Source organism: Schistocerca americana, chromosome 7 (assembly GCF_021461395.2).
Source record: "Schistocerca americana isolate TAMUIC-IGC-003095 chromosome 7, iqSchAmer2.1, whole genome shotgun sequence".
Classification (NCBI taxonomy): domain Eukaryota; kingdom Metazoa; phylum Arthropoda; class Insecta; order Orthoptera; family Acrididae; genus Schistocerca; species Schistocerca americana.
The window spans coordinates 208,129,884-208,139,664 of record NC_060125.1 but is presented as its reverse complement, the minus strand read 5'-3'; the positions used below and the strand labels follow the sequence as shown (position 1 = coordinate 208,139,664).

The 9,781-nt window shown below is 41.9% G+C and overlaps 1 non-coding gene across 1 annotated transcript; it reads right to left on the bottom strand.

Annotated features, from left to right (window-relative positions):
- Window positions 1–929: 929 nt before the first annotated feature.
- Trnat-ugu lies at window positions 930–1,003 on the bottom strand. Its single transcript has one exon. It is a non-coding gene; the product is annotated as a tRNA-Thr (tRNA).
- Between the last annotated feature and the right edge of the window lie 8,778 nt (window positions 1,004–9,781).

Genomic DNA, 9,781 nt, shown 5'->3' with positions numbered 1-9,781 from the left:
TGGTTCAAATGGTTCAAATGGCTCTGAGCACTATGGGACTTAACATCTTGGGTCATCAGTCCCCTAGAACTTAGAACTACTCAAGCCTAACTAACCTAACGACATCACACACAGCCATGACCGAGGCAGGATTCGAACCTGCGACCGTAGCGGTCGCGCGGTTCCAGACTGTAGCGCCTAGAACCGCTCGGCCACTCAGGCCGGCACAACGTGGAGTGTCTCTATACACCAGTACTAGCAGTCATAACTTTGCAGTTACCCCTTCGAAAAAGTAAAGATTTTTTTTCTTTTGCTTTTTTAATCTACATCATTATTCCTCAAGCCATCTGACGGTGTGTGGTGGAGGATACCTCTGGTACCACGCGCGAACGGCGCGTTGGAAGAATGATTGTCAGTAAGCCTCTGTATTAACTCCAATTTATCATATTTTTTCATCGTAGCCATTTCACTAGATGCAAGTGGGAGGAAGAAATAGGTTAACTGACTCTTCCAGGAAAGTACTCTCTCGAAATTTCAATAATAAACATCTCCGCGATATACAACGCCTCTCTTGTAACGTCTGCCAATGAAGTTTGTGGAGCACCTCTTTCACGTTTTCCCGCCGACTAAACGATCCCGTTACGTAACGCTCCGATCTTCGTTGGATTTTCTTTATCTCTTCTATCAGTTGTATCACGTATCGGTTCCAGAATGATGAAAAACAATAAAAAATCGGACGAACAAGCATCTTGTAAGCCTTATGTTTCGTGGATAACTTACATATCCTTAAGATTCATCCTATGAATCTCAGTCTGTCGTCTGCTGTTCCTGCTACTTGTTTTATGTGGTCACTCCACTTAAGATCCCTCTGGATGATTGCTAATTAATTGAAACCCTTAGCTGACGGTGGGTGTTGTTAACATACCTCGATGGTGACAGCTGAAAATGTGTGCCCCGACCGGGATTCGAACCCGGGATTTCCTGCTTACATGGCAGACGCTCTGTCCATCTGAGCCACCGAGGACACAGATAAATAGCGCCACTGCAGGTATTTACCCCTTGCACGCTTCCCGTAAAACCCACATTCCCAACTGTGCACAATCTACATACGTAATGTTCCTAATAGATACTATCCCTCTGGAGAGCTACTCCTAGATATTTTACGGCAAATACTTTTTTAATTGCAGCCCACATGTCCTACGGGTATACGTTATGTGTCTTTAATGCATTATTTTCCATTGTCTGCTGCATCCTCATTCCGTTGACCATTGCTGATTGTTTCGCCTTTAGGGGCAGGTTCTCCGTAAACGCATTTTTTTTTTTTTTTTTAAATTCGTAATGGATGCGGGTGGTGCCACCGAGGAGTATTTGGCATCAGTAGAGTCATTGCATAGTAGTGGACTTCTCATCCTATATATGCGCAATATGTTACATTTATTTATGTTCAGTGTCAACTGTCACAAACTGTATCATTGAACAACCTTCTGCTGGTCATTTTCTAAATCGATACTGTCTTCCGGCGATGCTACTTTCTTACAGACAACTGCATCATAAGCGAACAGCTTAAAGAGGTTCTGGCGCTTTCTACTTGGTCATTTATATACATCGTAAGTATTAACAGTTTTATCGCACTTCCATGTGGTATTCCGAAAATAAGCCTTACGTCTGCAGATTTTATTCCGTTAAGAGAGACTTGCTGAGTTCTATCTGCAAGGAAGCCCTGAATACGATCAAAAGTCTTGTCCGATACTCGGCATACTCGTACTTTTTCGCTAAGTGGTAGTTCTGGACGGTGACCAATGCCATTCTGTAGTCAAGGAACACGTCATTAACATGAGCGTCTGCATCGCTATAGATCTCATGGAGGAACAGAGCGAGTTGAGTTTCACAAGTTCTCTGTTTGCTGAGTACCTGTTGCTTTCTGTAGAGAAGATTTTCGTTCTCCAAAACCGTCATAGTTCTTGAGCATGAAATTTGTTCCATTATTTTACAACAGATTGACGCAAACGATGTAGGTCAATAATTACGGCATTTGTCAATGACCAGCTTTGAGAACGGGAATGACGTGTGGTCAGTTCTAGGGGTTGGGTAACATTCGTTGCTGCAGCGAACAAAGATGAACTGCTGCTAGAAGATAACCAAGTTTTTTCGTGTAATCTTGGTGGAAGGTGATGGGTGTTTCATCTTGTCTTACTGCCTTTCCTCAACTAAGCGGTCCTCAGCTCGTGGTCTCGCTTTCCGAGCACGGGTTCGATTCCCGTGAGAGAGGGGGGGGGGGGGGGGGGGGGTTGGCAGTGATTTTCACCTGCCTCGGGATGACTGTGTTGTCCTCAACATTTCATCATCATTCATGAACGTGGCGAGATTGGACTGAGCGATGTTTGGGAATTTGTATGGACGCTGATAACCGCGCAGTTGAGCGCCCCACAAACCAAACATCATCATCAACTAAGCGATTATAGTTGGGTTTCTATTCCGCGATCAGTTACTTGAATGTCTTCCAGATGTTCGTGCGCTGATTGAAAGGAGGGACCCCATTAAGATTTTTCGCGGTAAGACTATTTCGGAAGGCTGAATTCAGTACTTCGGCCTTTTCCCTGTTATCTTCCGTTTCGGTCACTGAGTGACTAAATAGATTATTTCAACCCGCTTACTGATTTTATGTAAGACCGGAATCTCCTAGGTTCGACTGACAAAATTTTTTCTTTTGAAGTCATTGAACTGCTCTCCTATTGATCTTATTACTGTCATTTTCGATTCGTTCAACTATTGACTTATCTTAAATTTGTGTTGAAGCTCTCTTTACCTGTCAGTTTTCTAACAGGGAGGTGAGTCTTTCCCATCCCAGAAGACCTTGCATGGAACATACATGTCTAAGAGATACTGAAGAATGTTTCTGATTTTTTTTCCATTTGTGCTTCACATATTTGTTCTCAGCAATTTGAATCCTGTTACCCTTACTAAGCAAAAACGTTTTCTTACCTTTCCTATCACTGCCTGCAAGATCCGTGGTCACAGTTCCTATCACAGCCTTTTGGCCGGCAATACTTTAATCTACATTAACTGATTCGGTAAGTTCAGGTCAGTAAATGGCTAAGAACTCTAAGACGTTTCATGTTACAATGACATGTTCAAGAAAATTATTGACAGTATTTTGTAACTTCTTTCTAAAGTGCTCTACCACTACAGATCTGACCCAGGCGGCCTATAAAAGTAACAAATAACCATTTTTGACTTGCCTTTCATGCTTAACTTTACCCAGAATATTTCACATTCGGAATCCATGATGACTGCAACAAATACGCCACCACCACTGGCAAATAACCTGTCCTTGCGATAAATGTTCCAAACTTAACTTAGGAGATCGTTTCTATTCGCATCCAGTTTCAAGCAGTTTTCTGTCCCCAACGCTATCTGCTAATTATAGCTTTCAATAAGCGATACTAATTCTGGGACTTTTCCTTGGACGCCCCTTCAATTTACTAACAGACTAATCTTCTCTGCATCCGATCTGCGAGGACAAGCATTTCCAGAGAACGTTGTGGCTGATGTATCTTCGATTCTCTGATCCCGCTTTCTGCGTGCACTCAAACCTGACCTATTAAGTGAAACGCTACAATTCTGCACCCGATAGCGGAAGTCGAGATATTCGCATTCGATACCTTTGCCGAATCGTCTGAGCAAAGGACCTTTCCCTCTTCTTCAGACGAGAGGACCGCGATCGATTTGGGGTATAATGCTATGAATAGCCAGCTTAGCCTACATCCTGCATGTGATGCTAGTTGCTTTTACAATCGTCTGTCAGCCAAACGGAACTGAGGATGGTGTCAGAAGCAAAGCGGCAGGTGTCATTCGTGCCGAAATATGCCTCTGTTTGTAACCAGTTACTTCTAGAGCGCTCGGTAGCTGTCAACAGGACCCCTCCTCTACGTCTCCGACGAGCCTCACTCCCTCCATATTTATAACAAAACGGGCAATATTTATAACGGTGAATTACACATGTAACTCGATTTGTGTTTCAGTAAAACCTTCTCGGTTTACTACATGCGTCTTTTTGAATATAACAATCGAGCTTTCGAAGACAGTCTCGACCATCGTCAACAGGAGTTAAAATCATTAAATTTGTGTTTAAAGGGGTAAAAACAGATTATGTTTGCTAACATGTAAAACTGCTAGAAAAGCCAGAAGTATTTAACGATGGCGACTGAATTTGAAGTAACAGAAAAATCGTTAAATTGGAATGGAAAGCTGGAAAACTATATGAGAAACAATTAAATACCTGTTTTTCTATGTACCAAGAAAAAAAATTCTGGACGATTAAATTACAATTAAAAATTTTAACTGACATTAAGCTGTCAGTGACTCCTAAATAATCATTATTTTCGAACAAGAAACAAGATCCTTCAAACTGTGCTCATCCCAAGATCTTTGCCACAGCTGAAAGAAGCGATGAGTAGAAATAAAGTTGTAGGACAGACTGGAAATCGAGCGCCTAGATTTGTAATCTCGTAGCCCTTATTTACACAGCCTCTACGTCTTTCGTTGTGGCTAGACGTAGTTTCTAGATTATTAACACAAATTTGTTCACAGAGTTTTCTCGTAAGTTCTTAAAGCAGTAGTGGAATTATCCGTGTGCAGCGCATTTCTCGGTAAAGTGGTACCCGCCGGACGTCTTTGAAGTGCTATTCCTACAACGTGGCTGGCAGCTGGGGTCATTGCAGAGCATGTGTCGTTCACATCAGGCGGATTAACGTGTGGTACCCATGGAGTAGCTTACATGAGAAAACTTAAGCTTCTGAGTTTCTTGTTGTAAAAAAAATACTGTTTGTAATAGAAGTAAATCTACGCCAACGCCTCGAATTAGTTTCCTGTAAAGTTTTTCCTTCTCATTCAGAAAATTTAGGAACCACTTCTTACTATAAAATATTTCTCATTTGATTTTGAGGAAACTAATTGTCGTACAAATTGATTTTTCATTTCTTACCATGTCACACCACAGATTATTGATCATTTGGATATTGTTAAGATATTGGTCATAGTTATTGTGACATCCGAAAATTAAGTAATCCACTGCATAAAATTAGAGGGGTCTGCAGCAAAAATCTAGTCTGATTGGTTTGCATTTGGTCAAACGTAGGTCGTATATTGCTGTGTACGAAATATGGCTAACATATCGAAATTGTTTTTAAAGCAGAATGTCGTATTTCATCACAGTATTTATGGAATAGAAGTCTAAAGAAATTGCAATGAAATGAATCCCCTTAGCTGCATACAGGTGTTGATATAAGTCAACAGGGACAGTTGAAAATGTGTGCCCCGACCGGGACTCGAACCCGGGATCTCCTGTTTACATGCCACACTCTCTAGCTATCCTTTTTTGTATTGTTCGTTGCGTTTGGTCACAAGACTTCCGTTCAAGTTGATCGTTGATTCCTTTATTCAGTTTTTTATTACAGATGGCGAGCAGCCTTCTGATCCATCTGAGCCACCGAGTCACAGAGGATAGTACGCCTCCCGTGGGACCCATATTCGCAACGTATTGCCGCGCACTATATTCATAGTGCCCCTGCCCACTATACTCATTACTCGCTGCTTTTTGCCGATTCCCGTAAGATTCGGGCACTGTTGGTGCATCCGCACAGAAGAAGATGGATATCATCAGTGACCTTGCAGCTCGTTAGAATGAAATTGCAATGAAATGAATACCATTAGCTGGGTCCTCGGTGGCTCAGATGGATAGAGCATCTGGCATGTAAGCAGGAGATCCCAGGTTCGAGTCCCGGTGACCTTGCAGCTCGTTAGAATGAAATGAATACTCTTAGCTGGGTCCTCGGTGGCTCAGATGGATAGAGTATCTGACATGTAAGCAGGATAACCCGGGTTCGAGTCCCGATAGAGGCACACATTTTCAACTGTCCCTGTTGACATATCAGCGCCTGTATGCAGCTAAGGGTATTCATTTCATTGCAAGGTCACCGATGGTGTCTGTTCTTTCGGACGTGTCCTAAAGAAAAGATACCATCTTCATATATAGAAGTTAAAAGTATTTCATTTGAGGGCCCAGGTGTTGAGTGCGTCTCCTGAGCGCGTCACATACACACACACAGGTCTCAGCTTAGTGTTGTTCTTAGCTTCAGTCATGAGCAGTTAGTGGATGTGATAGATTGCTGTGCTTACTGTTGGAAGAAACTGATGAAGAATACTTTCTACTCCGAGAGTTACATTTCAAGGGATACACTGACTTTTGAAACTCGATATCCAGAGGCACTACCAACTAAATCGTCTCTGTCCGTGGCAATCGTTTGTTTGGGAGTTTATACTTCATAACTCAACTCAGTATTGCTTGAAAATTCTCATACCAAAAAGGCTTATGGCGAATACGCTGCGCTAATTACTGATCACACACTTCGACTCCAGAGGAAAGCGGATTGCGAGAGGAAATAAGCATAACTGAGGGTCACGTCTGATAAGAATGGGCATTTATTACAAACAGTTTGGACTACCACGTTCAACACAATGAACACATCGCAGACAAGGCAGTAAAGATTTTATATGATGCCTTATATAAATACAAAAAGTATTTATACATTTTTTAATTTAGTAAATAGCCGTGACATCTTGGGTATGGATCAGGGTATGATGAACGGAAACTGCAGAATCATGAAAAATTGTGATCACCAGTCACCTGTCACAAAAAGTGGAATCAACGAAACTACAGCGTGCTACATCATTACCCGGAAAGCTACCTTGTTATCTGGTTATGGGGCATCACATGTGACCGATGGGATTGGAATCCAGATATCCAGATCCATTATTCCCGACAAAAACTCAGTTAATGTTACAAAGCTCAACATGTTGAAATATTACCAGATGTATAAACGTTCATTTCACTCAATAATTTTATCTCGTTGCCATTAGAGAACGTGATTCGTGTGAAACAACAGGATCAGAGCCATCCCATAAGATTACAATATTTTCGTTGTATGATACTATTACCAGTGATAAAAGGAATCGTTTAACTCGGTACACTGAGCTCTTTCTACCGGTAAGAATTTTTATCCACAAATGACCGATTAGCAAACAGCTAGTGGGCAGTATACGAAAAATGAAAGCTCAGCGTATGGAGTTGTATTAAAAACATAGTAATCCAATGTGCACCGTGATTGCATGTATGCAGGAAGGTAACTGAGAGTGACTGCATGGCAGAATTATTAGTGAAATTGAGACCATTAGGAACTTTCACGTGGATCTATCACTGATGAACTACAAGTACCACTTAGCCTTGGTCAAATTAACTCGTTTAAACTGAACTTTGCAACGAATGACCAGCCCATGATGTCACATGCATTAGTGTATTAGGCATGAGGAAACACTGAGTTTGTTCAAGGCGACTGAGTTGTTGGCACGTCGTTTGGCTCAAAGACAACGCACGATCACCGTTTCACGAATTACACTGGAATTTATTGATAAAGAAAAAAGGATTTTCACCAGAAACCTCTATTATTTCTAAACTGATTGTAAACATATTGATTCCTATGTCCTGATCCGCAATCGAAAATATACAAAGTAGTCTGAAGTTACAACAGATCATTTTCCAAAGAGCAGACATACTAACAACTCGATAACCCCAGTGAGAATGTCTTAAAAATATAGCCACCGAACGGCAGTTGGAGTCGGGGCCTTATGAGCATGGCCAGGATTCCGTACCGTGGTCCTACTCAATAGAGCGCACAAAACAGACGGTACATGTATCAGCACGCTGTGTTACTCAACATCTTTGGAATGAATTCAGAGTGACTGATATTGCTGTGCTCTAAAGGAAGGAACTTCTGTGTCCTTCACACGTAAATTTACGCACTATAGATATTATTCAGGGCTTGGAAACAGAAATGAAGAGGATGCTGATTTTAACAGAAATAAAAGAGTAGCGCTTCATCGCATCCTTTTCCCAAGTATCGAGAAATGCTGCTCCACAGGGGAAAAAAAGTAAGAGAGAGAGAGAGAGACAGAGAAAGAGAAACAAAGATAGAAATTCTTAAGACTTCAAATGCTGAAACACTTACCGCTTAAATGTGGCCCAGCGTAGCTGGTCCTTGATCTGGTCAAAGATCATCTCAGAAAGGATTCGTCAAAGACATATTTGTATCCAGTAACACCTGACGAAAAATTAGCCATCGCAGTGAGGCTAGATAACCCAAAATACTTTGTGAATTACGGGTGATATATTAAACATTTTTGTTTTTGTGTAATTATGTAAGCTATTTACAATGAACTGAAATTTATTACTCTATAATTGTACGCATAATTAGTTACCACCAGTTGCTTCGTTGTTAGTAAAATTCACATCTTGTTGTGATAAAGATGTGTCAGTTTTAATAGCTGGGGATGCTGAATAAGCTGATTGAAAATTTAAGCCGGCCGCGGTGGCCGAGTGGTTCTAGGCGCTTCAGTCCGGAACCGCGCGACTGCTACGGTCGCAGGTTCGAATCCCGCCTCGGGCATGGATGTGTGTGATGTCCTTAGGTTAGTTAGGTTTAAGTAGTTCTAAGTTCTAGGGGACTGATGACCTCAGATGTTAAGTCCCATAGTGCTCAGAGCCATTTGAACCATGAACACTTGCACACTATTTTCACTAGTTTTTTGTCTTCTGCCACTGTAAACGACATTTATGTGGCAGATATTGTCACAGCATTGAATTGTTCTGTAAGCTGCGGCACAGCTGGACTACTACCCCTTGAGTGGTGCAGCCACGCCGCAGTTTATGCGGCCCACCTATCACCACAGAACACAGACGGCGCTTAGGAACCGCTCCCCATAGTTTCCAATTGGGCCGTGGGCCGCTTCAGCTGCCGCAGTCGCCAGACGCATGATAATGTAGTGAATTGAGTAATAGAGATGCAGATCATGGGAATTAATATGCAAATGGCCTCGAGCTGGGTGCCAAAATGTATTAAAACAAATTAATTGAAAGATCATGACAGGGAATGATTTACATTCATTATTATATCAACATTACGAGCATAAATCTCAGGGCCAATCCGAACGGCCACAGGCATGAATCAGTAATTGTGAAAGTAAGGGTGAAACGTCGCCTTAGAACAATTATACATGACTGTGCTTAAACTGACACACAATATTTTTAGCGCAACGCAATCTGCCTTTCAATAATCCCTACAAAAGAATGGCCCTGACTAACATTAACCTATACCTTTCACAAATCACTTACCTCACAAAAATCTTCGTTACTCTAACTACTGCAATACAGCGAGCGCCACTACTGCCAGCTAAATAAAAGATTCAAACTACGGAAGGCACTAACTACTGATAGGCATAGTTAGCAAATGAAAGATTTTAATAGGGAACAAACAATGTATTTATCTTAATAGTCATCAAAAGTCATAATATATATAGCAGATCACGACATCCAGTCTTACACATTTCAAAATTCCGCCATTTCTCTCCCCACATCGACCACTGCTGGCGGCTCACCTCGAACTGCGCAACGCTACGCGCTGTTCACATCCAGCTGCCCAACACTACAATGGCAGACAACAATGCAAACTAGCCACAGACTGCACACAACACAGCCAGTGATTTTCATACAGAGCGCTACGTGGCGTTGCCAATAAGAAAACATAAACAGCCTACTTACAAGGGGAGGAGGGGGATGGTGGAGGAATGTCTCATTTCACCACTCAGTGGGGTCAGTTTTGCATTGAATTGTGAGCAGCAGACGCTTGATTGGCATAATGTTTTTGGCAGCATGTACATGTCCGTTTTGCAATTCACAATTACCTGTCTG